This window comes from Neodiprion virginianus, chromosome 5, assembly GCF_021901495.1.
Source record: "Neodiprion virginianus isolate iyNeoVirg1 chromosome 5, iyNeoVirg1.1, whole genome shotgun sequence".
Lineage (NCBI taxonomy): Eukaryota > Metazoa > Arthropoda > Insecta > Hymenoptera > Diprionidae > Neodiprion > Neodiprion virginianus.
Window position 1 is genome coordinate 1,495,459 of NC_060881.1, and position 15,302 is coordinate 1,510,760.

The 15,302-nt window shown below is 41.2% G+C and overlaps 1 protein-coding gene across 3 annotated transcripts in view; it reads left to right on the forward strand.

Moving 5' to 3' along the window:
* Positions 1–9,026: 9,026 nt before the first annotated feature.
* Positions 9,027–15,302, forward strand: part of LOC124305936 (uncharacterized) — a 261,707-nt gene continuing 255,431 nt past the window's right edge. For 2 of the 3 annotated variants that reach the window (XM_046765967.1, XM_046765968.1), the window contains exon 1: positions 9,070–9,201. The gene's annotated coding sequence lies outside the window, so the exon portion shown is untranslated. Of the gene's footprint in view, positions 9,202–13,580; positions 13,661–15,302 lie in introns of all 3 variants that reach the window. The other variant, XM_046765969.1, reaches the window with a different exon arrangement.

Sequence of the window (15,302 nt, forward strand, 5' to 3'; positions counted from 1 at the left end):
GTGTTTGATTACCCATATTGTTTTTTTTCTTCTTACTAAAGACCACCCTTAATGCACGCGAATACCAAAAGCTAGCGTATAAAATGATATATAATTACATAATTGCGTATAAAAAGAAGCAAAGTTTAGCAAAGCTTGACAAGTGTAGCAGCCTGCAAGTGTGACTGAAAAATGAATGAATCGTGGGGATGAAAAAGCGGGGCTGTGCGAACGCAACGTTAACATATGCTTCTCATCAAGCGATGCAGGCTACAGGTGTCGTAATTGCCGTGTAGAAGAGGCCAAGGGGGAAATTACCGGGAGACGACGACGTGTCGACTTTCCGCGAGGAGTCGCGTTCTCCACTGGCATCAGCAACACGTATACCTCATGAATGGTTAACCCCTGGGCTTGTCAGGAGGTTCAACGTCGTGCAGAAAACTGTCACATCGACCTGCCGACGGTCGAGCTAAAGGAGTCCTCGACAATCCGAACAATCCTCAACGAAACAAAACGCGAGTACCGACGATGAGAATTTCGGGGGTTGAGGACGAGATAAAGAGCGGACTCGCGAGATTTAACTGCGAAAAATTGCAAGATTCGGAACGCTTGTGAAACCAGCCAGAGAACTTGTTCCTCTTCAAAGCCGTGCGCACGCATTTTACCCTCGCAAGATTCCTTCCCCGGTTACACTGCACCTTTCTCTGTACATCATTTATGCATAATGTCGTCAGCGAAACGAACGATGCCACGTGTAATGGCTGGTTAATTCCGGAAGTAGAACGAGAGCCTTCCCGACGAAGATAATTTCATGGTTTAGCCTTACGCGTCGATCCTGTAATATTTTAAACGGTATCATTGAGAACTAATTCGCACGGAACAGTTTGTACAGTGATCGATTACAGAGGGCAATTTTACTGTACTTCGTTCTTGATCGATGATCTCTTTACTCCTTGTCCAGGACGAATGAAAGCTTCGCAATTATCTCCGCAGTCGAGGTTTAATTATATCGACGGCTCGTATAGCTGTTCATTAATTTAATACCGTAGGCGCGCTTAGGCGGCTGTTAATATTAATACGGTTGTTTCGGGCTGGAAGCGCGATGCCTCGAAGCTCTGTTTGCGGACTTTGATACAGACGGGCGATGTGGCTCAACTAATTTCCCGCTGCAGTAGGTCATATTGTTAGCTATACCAACGCGCGGTCGTTCCTCGGTTTCTAGCGGCGTAGTCGTTGATTTTCGAGAAAACGGCGGAAGAATTTTACTGGTTTCTCCATATGAGTCGTAAATCGGTAATAGATAGCGTTATAGCGGAAGGAGTGCGGTAAGTTGCAGCAAAGATGCTGCCGGTATACTTTTGGCTTCTTCTTCCGCTTTCGCGCTGACTTTGCTGCTCCACCGGATCTTTATGCCTCTGCTGTTTTGCCCCCATCTTCTATACCGTTGCGCTATTTTACCGAGACAACGGCGGACCCGATTGTTCAGATATTTTTCCCGCACAAATTCTGCGCTGTTTTCTGATACTCGTATCGACTACTCGGCGACTTCGGTCTTTTGCGCAACTGCAGCTTATCGAGAATCGGGGAATTAAGGAGTTATACCTATTATAATCAAGAGGCCGAAAAAAGCAATGTTTCAAAGATTTTTCACGAAGAGACATTTCAATTTATTAATATAAATATATATATATGCATATTTGGGTAACATTGAAGTTCATTCTGGTATTCTTTATTTGTAAAAATAATGATTTTTAAAGCTACTATAGCAGATTTCCGAGAACACCTTTAAAAAAAAAAGCCCCTTGCGACGAGCAAGATTTATCTGGACTGGATCATCTGAAATAAACAAACGAAAAAGATTCAGTTGATATGAGGTATTATCTGGTCTTTGATCGATGAAATAAGTAAAATATTAATTTTAAACAAAACGGTGGCTTCAAAAAAAAAAAAAAGAAAATAATCAATTTTCCACAAAAATTTTCGCCTTGATTCGTTTATAAAATGGAAAATATTTGTCGGTGAGAAAAAACCTTCGATCAAGGATTGAAAAACATATTCATAAGGCGATTCAACGGTTTCCGATAAATCTTGCTCACCGACTTTGGAAACGTAGTTTTGAGAAAAACGCGTTCAAAGTTTCAAAAGCACTTTCAAACGCTCCGAGGCGTCTTTGCAAATATTCGCGTAACTTGGAGAATATTTGCCGGATCGATATGAAATCTTCCGCGCATATACTTGAATATATCCTACATTACGAAAATGAGATGAAATAAAAAATCGATTATAACAAAATCCCGGCTAAGTTTGAAGAGCGAATGCGAAATCGTAAATTTCGTTACGTTTCCGACGATTCGAATAAATTGATAAGGCGGTTCGAAAAAACGCTTTGTACGGAGGAAACAGGCGTGTCAATTCGTATTTAAAACAGAGCCGTATCGAGTGTATGAAAAGTCAAGACGCGACCCGTATACACGAATAATCTTATTACTGCAAGCGCGACGAGCTTAAACGCGAAGTTCGGCTTGAGTCGAGGCGGTTTGGTAATTGCGAGGAAAACTTTACCGCATGCAAAACTTTTCTCGTGTAAACTGAGGTAAGCACAATACTCGCTCGCTGGAAATGAGCTACCGCAAAACTTTGTCAAAGTTTGCGGTTGATCCGCGGAGACGAGAGCGATGGTTTCAAATCGTTCAAACGGTCCCCGCAATTATTTCCGACGTATATTCGTTGCTTCATCTCACCGTGAAACGGCTCCGCAATTATTGTTTTAATATTCTTTTATTTCTTTTCCTTTTTTTGTCCGTTTTTTATCAATCGTTTTTTATTTGTTTTCATCAATTCATACCTTTGCCAGATTTCTTTTCATCTCTCTACGCCGACCTTCGACGTTGAATGGCGAGCCCTCGGTTACTTCGCCAGTCTTATTTACCCACCTTAAACCGCCTCTCCCGAAGATCCTTCACCCCCGCCGCCCTCCAACCTTATCTTATTTTGCGAAATTTCTACAAGCAGGCTTCCTCCGGGTAAGCAAAAATGAATACATTTACCTACCAGTCAAGGAAAATTTATCGCCTGTAATAATACCTGTGTTTAGGATTTTTTCTTCTTTTTCTTTTTGAAAATGAAAACACTTGGAGCAATTTCAGTTTGAGGTCTTCATTATTGATAGTTTCAACAACATTTTAGAATTTTTTCATTAGAATTAATAACAAAATGGCGGCATAGCGCGCAACTCTGAAACTCGACTGCTTTTGCGGTGGCACATTTCCTGCCATCACTGTCTAACTTGTAACATATGGAACATTATTTTTTTTTAGTTAAAACACCTTTTCGGATTCGAGCTTTTAGCCCAAATGTCGAAAAAAAAAAACAGTTTTAACTCAAATATATACAATTACGAACGAAAAATTTCGTAGGTGTAAAAGTATTACTAGGTACATTCTATATATTGTACTTATTTTTTTTTTTTATCGAGCCCACGTGATTATTTCATGCCGTCTGATTTGATAGGACGATGAATAATTCGGACGGATTTTCGGATTACAAGCGTTCGTGTCCCTCGGGGTTCAAAGCGAACGGCCCGAAACCAATATCTGATTAAACAGATCTCTTGAAGGGCGAATTCCTTCCACCGGATTCCGATCTTCAGCCCAGCGACGAGCGGCACTTTTTCCGTGAAAACGCTACCGCAGACTCCGCGTGTTGCCTTTCAGCTCCCGCATCGTCGACAGGCTCGACAAAGAGCTTTGGAAGCGTGATTAGAAATCAAATCTATACATACCGGGTCATCGATTTCGATACTAAGCTGTGTAACTCGAACAGCCGGATAATGTCTCGATTTCTACGATCGTTGCCAAGTTGCGATTCTCGTAGAGAATAATCGAGTGACAGATTTAATTAAGGAAAAACCGATCGGTAATCGCGATAAGTTTTGTCGTTTTTTCATTCTCCGTCCGTCGAGCAGTTGTGCGAATTTACTCTTCAGAGAAACAATTTTCCATCTTTTGAAAGCGGTTGAGGGAATGTAACTCAAAGCAATCTTTCCTAAGAAATTTAACCTTCGTAACTGTAGAGAGAAATACGCTTTTGTAGGACCACAAAACCGTATAATGCCCTTTAGCTAAAAAGCACGTGCATTTAATTCTCGTCACAGTTCGAGAAACACGCGTTCAGATTCAGTCCAAACGAAAATCACTTTTGTACCTTACATCTCGGCAAGTCGAATTGAATAGTTTGATTTTTTTTGTACCACAGAATCTATTTTCGACTGATTCCTAAAAAATTGTGAATAAGAAATATTCTTTCAGATGTTCCCCAACGTTTATTATAGATCCGAAATGTTTCTCTGAAAGCTCGTAGTTTCTTTTTTTTTTCTTTTTGAGTAAATTGAAAACCGATCTCTTAGAATCAAAATTCATTCATTTAAATAACGGCTTGAAAAAAAAACAAAATAAAAAAATTGACTTCAGTTGACCCGTGTAATTAGTAAACCTGCCCGCACCTAACTACATTTTTCAATTCAATTTCAAATAACTTGCGAGATTGCACGCGAACTTTTTCACGACCCCGCGTATATACGTGTATCAAAATATCCAAACCCCGCGTCTGTATGCGGCACAAATTGTTCTTCGAAAAGTTCGAGCTTGCGTTAGTTTGATCCGGACCCCCCCCCCGAAAACCGAATCGAAACACGTCGGATCTCCGTCCTCGTCGCACAGCATCGAATCGATTACTCCCTCTTTTTCGCGCCCGGGTTTCCCCGCTGCTTTCATCTCCGTCGAAAGCTCCGGAGAAGCTTCGCCCCCCCCCCCCCCCCTTTCAACCCCCGCAAATTCCCGGCAGTTCCACCTTGTTCAGGATCTCATCCGCGCGACGTCACGCGACGGATTTTTCTTCGGAAAACTTGCGGCCCGTCCGTCCGTCTCTCCCTCCATTACACTCGCCGAGTCTCTGATCGCGTCGAGCGAGCAAAAAGAGAAACGGAATTCGAGCCTTGCCGGTTAATTGGCTTTTGGTGAAAGCGTGCTTTTTGTCAAATTATGTAACTCGAGTATCACTAATAATTAACGGAATTATACGGGGCTCCGAATTAATTCTATAACCCACAAACGCTGAATTCAATTAAAAATTGAAAATCCTTTACCCTCTCGCTAATTATTATCCTAATGGGAGTATGATTGAAAGATTTTATCGGGGCACACGCGAGTCAAGATTTAGAACGAATTATACACGTCATCCCGTTTTTCAGTTCTCATTTTCTTTGCAATATTCGGTGATTATTATCTTTATCGCTCAGGCTTCGATAATTATTTCCCAATGCGTTTGATCTAGAAATTAACAGATGTGAAAATCACAATTTTCCTCTTTTTTTTTTCTTCTCCGTTGCTCCGAATTGTTCACTTCTCTTCGCCGTTTTCAACGGCCTGACAAAGTAGGCTGAGAGGAAAATATTCTCTCGTTCGAGGGGAATTGGGACGGTTGGTTAATGAAAATGTTGGTGTCTAGCGGTGGCGAGGAGCGATGACTTGCAGACAGCAGGAATTAAGCGAAGCCTTTATTATTCCCGTATTCACGTACAGTTCGCGACCATTAGCGAAATTAAAATATGAATGGAATAATCCACCGATTATAAATAAATACATAACATCGGTTCCGATGCGAAAATAGTATAAAAATCCGATCTAAAGTAAACGAATAATTTATAACGGGCATGCGGTAATTACCGACTACTCGCCAATTTTTCCCCACCAAAATCCACCCTCAATGTTCGTTATACATGCGCGAACATTTGCGTCAACGGAAAAACAAAATAAAATTGCGTTAATACCTCTTTGGAATGGTTGTATAATAATCTATCCTTTCGTAGCTGAAGGGGATCTATTCCTCGATTTGCGGACATGGGACGTGAAAGAGATATTCCACGTATAATTCCCGGGTTGTTGGGGGTGCTCGGTAATCCCGGCGTGAAGTTCTGCATCAATCCGCGATTCATTGCCCTGGCAACCGGGCGACGCCGCCGTCGTCGACGTAACAAGTGGAATTTATTATTTTTCACAACCGTATTTTACGCGCCCCTCTTTAATTCAACTTCTCGTCGCTCTTTTCCCGCATCATATATTATAACGCAACGTGCAGAACAATAAGCCTCGCCACGCGAATGCCTAAAAGTTTTACCAATTTTCATTACAATTAATTAGCCCGGTCCTCGATGTCCTTTGAAATTTTTTTTTTTATCCTTTTTATGTTTTTGCTACCTTCTCTCCCCTTACACAGTCAGCAGGACTTTTCACCCCCGGTGGAAACGATAGAACGAAAAGTTCTCTGTACCGTGTGATGTAACATTGTCGTAATACATCGATTACAGACGATAGATTTTAACCTAAATTGTCCGTTTTATCGACGAGGCGACTTTGGATTGGAAACTGTCTATCAATCGCTAAAAAATATATCGATACAGTCAGTCAGTTGGTCGCACACTTATTTTTCATGATTTCAGAGCTACGTATATTTATACATACATGTACTTTGGTACACAGATAACTCGGACCGGAATTTCAGATCAAAGTTTTTCCCCCCTCGTAATGTTTCTATCCGCAAAGTTTTTGACAAAACTTTTGTATACCTATTCGACGTTATACATATATATATATATATATGTATGTATGTGTACAGACTCGCGCTGTGTCAACGCGGAGGGAAAAATTTTTCCGATTTTAACATCGACGAGGAAACTTTTTCACCGCTGGCAACTTCTCGTTAAAATCAAGTCTAAGAGAAACGTAGTCATATTGCTCTTTGGCAAGTTAAACTTCGTCCAGGGATGTTGTTTTGGGGATAGGTTCTCCGTTCTCCCCCCCCCCCCCCCCCCCCTCCCCCCCTTACCTTATATTATACTTCATTGCTTGTTTTCTCATCCCCTGGTGAACTGCACAGTCCAAGAATTACAGTCACGCTTAAGTTCCTCTTTTTCCATGTATAGTAATAATAGGCATCACCTTACACTCGTGATAAAAGAATTTTAAAATCGTCCGACGAGATTCGTCGATTATTGTAAACTCTATTCGGGGAAAAAAAAGTCACATTTTGCAGTGAATTTCATCGCGGGAACACAATATTTTGTTGCAAACATCAAAATTAATGAAATAATTGTTTTAAAATCGCGAAAAAATTCTATTGCATGAAGTTTACTTGTAAATACGAATTCGGAAATTTTATCTCGTCAATTTAAAGAAATAATATCTTTTTAATGATACTATCAAAGTATTGAACACCTTCTGGTAGATTCAACCAAATCGCTTCGTACAGTTCAATAAATCTATTTTTTTTGGACATTACAATATAAAATCGACTAAACTTTTTCGGTTTTGTGAAAACAGTGTTTGGTCGGATGTATATTAACCGTGAAACTTGATTTCCAGTACCAAATTTCAATCATTACGAGCAAACTTCGTTCCAAGTGTCGTTGCAAACTTTCAAAGAAGCTCTCTATAATTATCGTGGCATTTAAGTGGATAACGGCAGGGAAACTAATCAATTCCCCGCATGTCGCGCGGCTCTATTCAAAGTTCAGAAACTAGTCACCGCCGGTTGGCATGAGTTTCAACGTTATTATTATTCATTCAATCCGGGAATGACCGCGACGTATAGTTTTTACTTTTATACCTACTCGATACTCGCGGCCGACTCCTACTCCGAGTGCCGCTGTCTGTGAATTTCGAAACAGAACGAGCTTTCTTGGTGTAAAGATTTCAATTACGGGACTGCATGACCAATGCTGTACAATCCTGAAAGAATATAATAAATCAACGGTAAAGACGTTGTCTTCGACTTCGGGGAGCGAGTGAAATTTGTAAACTAATTTGCTCGCGACAAGTTTTTGTTGAATGAATCCCAGTGTTTTGTGTAGCCGCGTTTAGTTCATATCGTGTACATTTAATGTCGTAAAAATGTGCAGCATGAACAGTGCATAAATAATGTATGCGATTTGGATTTCTTTGCTCTTATTAGCTGAAATATTTCGAAATAATTTCGTTCCTTCAACTCTTGCCAACGTCTTGAGGCTTCTATCACATCGATCGATCATAAATTTTTCATCAAAATTTCAGTTATTATTTTTAACGAGAAGGAAAAAAAAAGAAGATATTCACATCTTATCCCATTCGGACGATGTTAAACAATCGCTAATCTTACGCAAAGCAGTAAAAATATAGGGTACTGGGATAAGAAGAAATAAAAATGCTTTTATTCCCGACTCAACCGGAACGATAAATTTTTTTTCCCTGAAAACCGGGACGAGAACAGTTGGCATATTATTCCCTCTGAACGCATTTGCGGGAAATATGAGGCCATATTTTCTTATATAATCTTCGACTTAATTCCCTTGTTACATAATGTACAATTCCAGCACGAAGTTACGCGGGTAAACAGGGTTCAATTATTTCCCCCGGATAATCGTTCGATTTCGATTGAATATCCGAAATTACATCCATCTCCGGATTGTAAATGTACCGGAGAGTAGATGAATGTATATCGTTCGTGTTCCGGGCCGATTTTGCGCAGCTCAGAAAACGGAGTGCCGCTCGTAATAACACAGCTTCGTAGTCTTTGGTGGAGGGGGTAGTTGAAGGTAGGGAAGAGACGGAGGGTGGAATCGCGCCGGGGAAAAACTTGGTTAAAACTTTTCTCCCCCAGCCGAGTGACGGGGCGGGTTGAATCGGGGGTGCGCGACGCGTCGCGTCGCGACGCTCTGCGCCCGCCGGGTAACTTTGAGAAGCGTCTCCGAGTCGCGCACGAGGTCGAGGAGGATGCCAAGCCAGTTCCCGCTCTGCGGCCGCGCCGGCTGGAGGTTTACGGACGTTAGAAACGCGGAAGAACCGCCGCAGTTGCGGGAGAGTTTTTCCTAAAACATAAGAACAGTAAATAAATTAACAGAAGAAGGAGCGCGAAATTTGTTTAGAAAGGAAAAGGGAAACGAAACAAAAATTTAAAAAAAAAAAAAAAAAGAACAAAAATTTTAATAAAGAAACAAACACGCGGAAAGACGCTGGAAAAGTACAAGTGTGGAAAAAAAGTTTTTTACCCTTGGTTCTTCGGCGAAAGCTCAGGTAAAGTGAAGTGTTCCGAGGAGAGGTCACGTGTTATATTAATTGAACTGCCTGCAAGCTCCTACTTCGCGAATCCCATCCGTCCATCCATCCATCGGCTATTGGCGAGGTGTTTTGGGTACGTTATAACTACGCGGCATTAAACAGTTCGCGCGCGCTAGCCGTGAGATATTGATTTCCTCTCTCACTCCCACGAGGGCTGCTCCTACGCGGAACTCGACGCCGGCAGAGAGTCGGAACTTGCGCGCAGGGCTTTCCTTTATGCTTTTATACGGCACGCGGCCCGCGCCGCGGAAAGCGAGCTTCCGAACCCTGCAGAAATATCGGGGGTGCATCCTCCAACCCCACGCGGTGATACGAGTCTATTCGGCCTACGGACACGTGGTGCTTCCCTAGCCACTCTTCATCCCCCACCGCCACTTTTCCCCTCACCCCTTGACCCTCTTCCGCCACCTTTCATCCGACTCGGCCACGTGGCCTCTCTGCACCAACCGTGCACCCTTCGATACTTGCTACAGCGAAGGACACCCTCGTGATTCACCCCTTTCTTCACGAATTTCATATCGACGAGCCGTACCGCGGGTTGAAAATTTTACCAACGGAATTTATTACAGAGGGTGGAAAGTTGGGCGTTGGAAAAGGTTTTTGCTTCGCAAATGTTGTTTTATATTATTATTTTTTTTTTTTTTTTAATTTTTTCACACACTTTTCATCGTAGTTTGAAAGAAAACAAAAATCAATTACAGAGTGGATAACACGTGTATGAAATTCACACTTGAATATTGGGTACGGTGTGAAAAATTTACGGCGTTAAAATCAACCCAAATGTGGAATAATTTAGATTGACGATATGAGTGGTATTGGATCGACATCAAATAGTGTTGGATTAACACAGCAATAATATTCTCCTTAGAAGTTGAAACCGCATTTTTTATTTATTTTTTGTTGGACAGTGTACCGATTAAAATAGTTGAAAAAGACTTTCCGGTACAAAAGAAAAAATAGAAAAAAATAAAAATTTCGATTATAGATACGTCAGGTTTTTGACAGTAACCGTCTACGCTCACGTGCCAATTAGAAAAGATTTCGCATACGTGTACATAACGCAAATAGTAGACTGTACAATTGAATCGCGGTAGAGGATATTCTCGTTAACCCTGGAAAAGTTTATTTCAACGAGGATCATTAAACAGTTTTTGGAAATCCTCAGGTGTTCCGGGAAAGTTGTCGGAGAGTCGCCATATTGGATCATGCGCTCGCACCCCGGGCGGCTGTCGCGGTCCACCGAGTGACTTGAAAGTTTGTTTTTTATTTAGAAAGTTGGGCACCCCCACCTCGCTTCGGCGAAATACCCGCCGGGGGTGGTGGACAGGCTGCCACCCCTTCGCTCCGAGTCCGCGCGAGCGCGTATCAACCCGCCTTTCGAATAAACTTTCGCCAAGTTGCGAAAGCGACGGACGTGCCGCAGCTCGCGGGAGTTGTTGTTACGTACTTGTTTTCCTTCACCCTCACCCCCCCTCCCCCCTCCCCCCCTCCCCCACTTCCGCCCCCGGGCTTAACGTCAACGTTACCACAGCGCATGCAGCCTCCGATTTCACGATGCAGGATTGATTCGCGCGGTATTTCACCCTAGTGCGGTAATGTCGTTATTGTAAGTGCGACCGCTAACGATTTTACAAATTATCGCAACGAACGCGAGAGTGGTATCATAAGTTTTGTTTCATTCAAGTGCGGCTGATCTCTTCGATCGTGCATTTTTAAGTACTCACACACAAACGTGAAGCCAGCAATTGCAACCTGCGGCTGAGTTCACGCGCTTTTTTGCACGTCGATCGTGTCGATTCCGATATTCGATACGCGTCAGGATCGTTACAAGGACTGACATGATGTTTCACCTGCTGCATGATTGTTGGATATCATCGAATCGGATTACCTGCCATACTTATCTCGAATTATAGAGAGAAAGAAAGAGAGAGAGAAAGAGAGAGAGAGAGAGAGAGAGACATCTGCACAGGAGTTTAGGATTTTTTGTAAATACATCAGCTCCGATAAGTACATACCTGTCAAACTTTATATCAACTCGACGGTGTTGATGATGATGAGCTTTTGTAATTAGTCCTCCAGGATATTACGGAGGCGGGTCAGAGAAGTTGAGCGACGACAATAAAAGTTGGAAGAAATAAGAAATGTTTCCTTTATTCTGAGAACGGGGCGCGAATTCGATACTCGGTAAAACGATCCATTTTATTTATGTTTATTTATTTTATTTATTTTTCTTTATTTTCCATTAGATCGTTCACGTAAATAAATCGCAGCACGCGATGATTGATTAGCTTAAAACGTGTGTCGCATGATTTAATTTCCAAAATTCTTGACCACGGAGAATTGAATATAAAAAAAAAAAAAAAAATTCAAGATCACGAGGAGAAAAATAACAAAACTTTGTATTGTAATTAAAGTTATATGTAAGCGACTATCGCAACGTACAGACGGCGTGTTTCCACGGACCATTGTTCATTACGCCACCTTGTCTCGGAGGGAAGTTTTCCTCGAGTTTTGACTCCGGGGAATATAACCGGGTTAACATCAGTGCTGTCCCGACGTTAACTTCTGCCAAGAACACCCGAAACTCTCGTCACGACGGACTCGCGAATTAACATCGAAGCGCGGCTTTCGACTCGGGTCGGAGAAAAAAAAAAAGCTCGAGGAGGACGCGTTCCGAGCACGGTGATGGAGAAAAAGAGATAAGAAAATCGCACGATCGAGTTCGAAAGCTCGCGCGAATGCGCCGACGAGTTTCGAACGAAAGCTCGGCTATCTAATTAGCGGGCTTATTTCTGGCAACTGGCACACATCCCCGTTGTCTGGTGCATTGTGTTTTTGAATATATCGCCGAGTGCTTTCGGAGGCTGCGAAGCGTGCGGCTTTCGGATCTCTGTGTGTAACCTGTCTATGTTATATAATAAGCGCAGGACGCAGGCGCGGTGGAAAAAGTTACTCCCTAATTGCAAGGTGGGAGGGTGTCGGTGTTGGTGGTGGATTCCCGTCCGTCCGTTCCATATTTCTCCTCTCTCGGCTGGCTTTTCATCAAACGCTTGTCCTTTTGCACTTTTTACGACCCCGAGCAGGTGCGGAGCACACACTGCATATCCACGTGTCGCGTCTGTCTGCTGCTTACTGTACACGTACACACAAGTCAAGCCGCGCAGCCTCTGTGTAATACATATATTATATTCAAAGTACCCGCACGTACAGCCAATCGAAATTAATATTAATGGGCCAAGTTTTAATGGCTTTTTTACTCCGGCCAGCTTATCTTGTAAATACTTTGAAATTCATGATTTATATATTGAGACGATATATTTTACCATGTGTACCCAAGTTTATCGTATTAAGAAGGACGGTATTCGTGTGAATAAACTTCGAGTTTATATACATACGTATGGGTGTAAATGCAGGGTTTATTTTCATTAGTCTACGGATTGGTTTTTGCTTGTTCCTTTTTTTTTTTAATGCTACGCTTTGACGAAATTCTGTGAAACAAAAATCGATACTTTTTATCAATTTTGTTACGAGGTATAGTCGTGCTTTTATTGTAATTTGACATATTATTTTATCCGTAAGCTACGAAGAACTTTGTAAACATGGGAAGATGGAAAATATTCGAATATTATATACGAAAGCTCAGATATTCGCGCTTCATTTTAAATCACTGAAAAATGTTTGGTAATCTGCAAATAGATTTGTACGATTTTACACCAATTAGATTGCGGATTTTAATCAGATTTTATTTTCTACAAATTCATGCATTTATTGTGTTTTTATCGCGTTGGTATCGTTAAATATTTAATTTATTGTATTGATTACAATCAACAAAAAAATTAAGAAAAAAACCTGTTTTATTGGCAGGTGACTTTCTAGAAAATAATTTTCCAAATAAAATCCTAGAATTTTTCAACTGTATTGAAGTGATTTGAAATTAATTAGCTTCTTTTCACAATTCTAGTCCCTTGATATTTTCGTATTTTCAAACATGACTTACTTATTTTAATTGCATGTTCAATAACGTATGACGTTTATAAACTCGTAATTCTACAAAATCGCAATAGCAATTTCCACTCCTTTATTTCTGCGTTAAATAAAAATGTATCGGAGCGTTTTTGTTGAGGATTATGTACAGAATGGGGCTGTTAAATCCTTTTCTACTTTTGACGTACGTGGACTTTCTTTCGGCATTCTGAAATCGATACCGAACCAAAAAATGCGCGGTAATAAATATTCATAGAAATTGTTTGAAATTACTATTTCGATCATGAATTCCAGAAGAGCTTGAATTTCCCAAAGTCGAATTGAATTGTTATTACACACGATGCACAAAAAAAAAGCTCCAAGACCTTCCTTCGCAATTTTCTAACTGAAATTTGGCAGATGTAAAAACAGACGTATCGAATATTTTCAGCTAAATCCTTCGTGAACTCTGCTTGTAATCGTTTGTAGATTGTATACAACAACGTCGAAATCGACCCCTCAACGAGTGTTAACGAGAGCAGCATTCCGAACGTGAAAGCTGGCTGCCTGTAGGTATAATAATGCTCATCATCCATCGGCGGCAGGAAGCATTTCAAACCAATTTCAATATAGTCAATGAAAGCGATAATATCTGCCCGACTCCCGGCATCCGTATCAATATGCCGAACCGATTGTGAGATAGTTGTTATTCGGTCGGTCGATCGTCGGCTTTCCGTTGACGACGAAACGAAACCACGAGATTTAAGTTAAAAAGAAAAAAAAAAACAAAAACGTTGGGAAAAACGTCGCTATTTTCTTATTTTTACAATTACTTTTGTACGAACAAAGCTTTCAAAATACGACTGATACGTTTTGTCTCGATCATCGCGGCTCACCGAGTTTCGAATAACTCGAAAATCGCGAAGCAACGGTTTTCCCCAGGCACGAATCGTTGCGACAACGTTACTACAACCTCGCCGTGTTTATCCGTCAGCTTGTAATCGTTCCAGCCTTGTTTTCATTTCGCGTCCCGGCTGATCAACTTCCAGTCGCCATTTTCGACTCGGCGAGTTCGTGCGTGTTCGAAATCGCTGCGTCTTTCCTCGTCGGTGATAAAATCCGTGATTGATTCGCTGCTGAATCGGTTCAGCGCAGTGTCGTCGTTCTAATTACACCGCGATGCTTAATCAGTGCTCTGAACTAATCAAACCGTTTCCACCTGTAACACAGCTGTCGTTCTTTTTGTTGATCTTTTTTTTACCGTGAAGTTTGGTGTCCGAGAACGTAGAATTCACGAATAAAATCATGATTATATCAGATTACTTCGAGTTTTTATATTATTTTATTATTGCACGGATCGTAATTTTTTTTTTTCTCTTGTTAAACTGTGTAGTTATTTTCTTTTTTTTTTTTTTTTTTTTGATAAACTTCAAACCGTATTTCCTCAAGTGTTTTGTGCTAAATTGTAAATTCTTAAACTGAATCGATCAACAATTTTGACTTGTATTCGCGGATTATCACGTTTTTGCGAGTGCCTGGGTGGATTAGCCGCTTGTTTTTTTTACATCAGTGAAACTGTGCGTGGTGTTAATTTGAGAGTGAAACTGACGATGTTGGCTCCTTGTGTGAATCGTGCAGCACTGCGAAATTGTACAGGTAAATTATATCGTAAGTCGAGCTTTTTTTTTCTGAGGATCGCTTCGTAGAATGTGTTCTCTAAATTGCGTCGTATCGTATGTCGGGGAGAGCTTTCTTTTGGGAAAGAGATTCGAACAATTACTCGAAAAGTTCGGACGGCTCAAGAGCATAATATTGCATAAGGTGAAGACTCGAAGATTAGGGTGGGAGGGTTGGAAACAATATTCTTATTCGACCCTCCACTTCTTGTTTCCTAAGTTTTCTCTCGATTTCCTTCGCTTCCTGCCGCTTTCTTTCGCCCGAATTTTTTAATTCTCTTTCTCCTCGCTCTTCCTATCCGTGATTCCGTGCACGGGAAAAAGACGCGATCGTCAAAAAACAAACTTCGGTAACTTTTGTCACCTTCGGCGAGCGCCGAAACTCGTTTGACCCTGGTAATAAAATTCTTCTTCTTTCTACTTTGTTTTTACCAACGGACCAAGCGTAAATCGCGTGAAACTTCATTTAATTGTTGAAGTAAAAAGATTTTAGAATTACGAAAATGCGTGATTTCTAAAAATGGTTGAAAGTTTT